Raw genomic sequence first — 2,979 nt, forward strand, 5'->3', positions numbered from 1 at the left:
TATTAATATTATATTATTTAAATGTTTTTTAATCTTAATGTATAAAATTTAATTGTAGGAACTTTATGGAAGGAATGAGCTTTCAAATATTACTTCGGATAAGAATGATTATAAGTTGCAAATCGCCCCAGCTGAATCGAGTTTGGCTTCGTCTAAGAGAGATCATTCAGAAACCGATGTTGTGTCGGCCGGGAGTCATAGCATGAAGACAAGGAAAAAGATCAAAACTGAATCTAAAGACTGAGAAATTTCCATCACTTCAGATCATTTTCCGTTTTGTTATTGCTTTTTATTTATTTATACTTTCAATGGGATTATGTTTTTAGAGAATTTTAAAAATTTCAAACCATTTCAGTCACTTTATACAAAGATTTGTATATATAATTTGACATAAATAAAATAATCATGGTATACAATAGATTTGGAAATATTGAATATTTAGTATAATTAAGTAACTATTATTATAATTAAAGACAAGAATGATCCAAAAGTTAATAACTTAATGTTAAAATTAAATATTGACAAAATTCAATACGAAGTTTGAGGAAATACGATATTCTCGGATTTTAAAAACTTATCTTCTACATGTTATATATATATAATTATTATTATTGTACTATGTCAACTCGGAACAAAAAAAAACCATCTATAGAGTTCTTGCTGCTTGACGTAAGAGGTAACGCAATATTAAAGATTTTTACAATATTTTAAATCGTTGTAATTTCATACTCACATGTTTTAAATGCATATTTGAAGAATTATAATGAAACGTTCAATCGGAGTTCGTCGATTTACCAAGAAAAGTTCAAAACCTGAAGAATATGCGCTTCGTACGCAACTTCAGCCAGAACAATTGATTTTCTTTTGTGAGGATATCATTCCGGAACCAGAACAAAAAAAATCTAGAAAAACCATGAAAGAATCAAGATCTTCTGAAGAACACTCATTGGCGCATCTTAACGTTCAAAGTATCTTTGTTGACGGTGAAGATGGTATACTGAAATCAAAGAATGAGAAATCAAAATTTGATATGTGGATGGAATACAATATGATGTCTATCAACGAGACAGTTAATGCATATGATAAGGCTGCCTCTGGATCTAAATGGTGTGAGAAGAATAAGTTATGGATTCAAATATCTAACACCACAAAGGATTAACTTTCGAATATCATTCTATGATTAATATTTTAATTTTTAATAATACCTACTTTATTTAATAGTTATGAATTATGATCATGATGTTACTATAATCCGTTAATGAATTTTTATAAGAGATTTTATCATTTTCATTATTTTCTCAATATTTTGTTTCGATGAAACATTGAAATAGTTTTTTAATAATGATTACTATATGTAAATACAACCAAATCTATATTAATAATATAATGTTGCTAATAAATAATAAGATTTAATAGGTTTATATAATATGTTTGTAACTATAAATATGTTATATTAATCAGACCAATAGTATATAAATAAAGTAATGCTTAAATTTAAATCCGATATTGATATGTAGGATTATGGAAGTATAATTAAATAAAATATTGATGAACTTCAAGAAAGTAAAACTTAATAATTGTATCTGTATACGTAATTAGAAAGATAAATAACAAATGATTTTGCCTAAAAAAAAAGTTAAGATGATATATAGAAACATAAGTTAATATTCGTATTTATCAACAATTAGTACATTTTTAGTTTAGAGAATATATACGTACCATCGTCATATATAAACAGACCTAACAGCGATATTCACTAAATTACTAAGAAAATTAAGGTATAAAAAAAAAATAATCATAAATAGACGATTATATGAATTCTTGATCATAGCTTTGTTTTTTTTGCAGATCGCAATTCCTGGCATCACATAATGAGACCTTCGAAGATTCCATACCGAAGAAAGAATGCATCGACACATGCTGTCTCTAAAAAACGTAACGACATTCTCAATTTTTAACATTAAGAGATATGTTATATTCAAATCTAAAATATCGTACGCAATGACATTCAAAATCAGGTGTTAGTTATACGATAAATCTTCCTGCTTTTACGAATGCATTGAATATTCAGTATCCTAATCCACATAAGATGGCAAGGTTGAAAAGAATGCAGATATTGAAGTCTAAGAAGGCGAAAAGAAAGAAAAGAGGTCATATGTCCGGAAAGGAATTACTTAGTATTTATGTAAATAAATAAATGCTAATTAACTAATTCAATCGTTACTTTTACAGAGAATTTACTTCTTCCAGGACTACACGAAGATTTCGAATGTTACGTCGCAACTGATTCGGATACGAACGATGAAAGCGATTCTGATAGCTCTACTAATGAGAATTCATGTGAGATAAATGAAAAAAATACGATATCTGACATGTTTCTTGGGTTTCATCCCATAAAAGCTAAGTTACAAAAAAATGGTATATCTCGATGCATATGTGAATTGTTATATGATAGTTTTGTAATTATGTATTTTTTAACTAATATATATTTAAAATATTAACAAATATTTTGTATAGGTTATTATGATGATGGAGATCCTTATTTTTTATGTGAAAGTTGTGGAGCATTATGTGGTATGGAGAGCGGGTGAATAAACGGACTAAAAAGGCAAAGCCGGATTTTTCATTGTGTTGCCATCGTGGCAAAGTAATACTTCCTACGTTGAAGACTGCACCTAAATCGTTACTATCGTTGTTTATAATCATGACGACCGGAGTAAAAACTTCCGTGATAACATACGAGCATACAACATGATGTTTTCGTTCACATCTCTTGGTGGTAAAATTAACCATTCCATAAATAATGGTAGGGGTCCTAATCTATTTCAGATGTGCGGGAAAAACTATCATCGTATTGGTGATATTTTACCAGAACCTGGCAAGGAACCAATGTTTTTACAATTATATATACATGACGTATATAACGAAGTATCTAATAGAATTTCTGCATTTAGGTAATTATTAATAATGTTAAATATG

Source organism: Camelina sativa, chromosome 13 (genome assembly GCF_030686135.1).
Source record: "Camelina sativa cultivar CO46 ecotype springtype chromosome 13, ASM3068613v1".
In the NCBI taxonomy this organism is placed as follows: domain Eukaryota; kingdom Viridiplantae; phylum Streptophyta; class Magnoliopsida; order Brassicales; family Brassicaceae; genus Camelina; species Camelina sativa.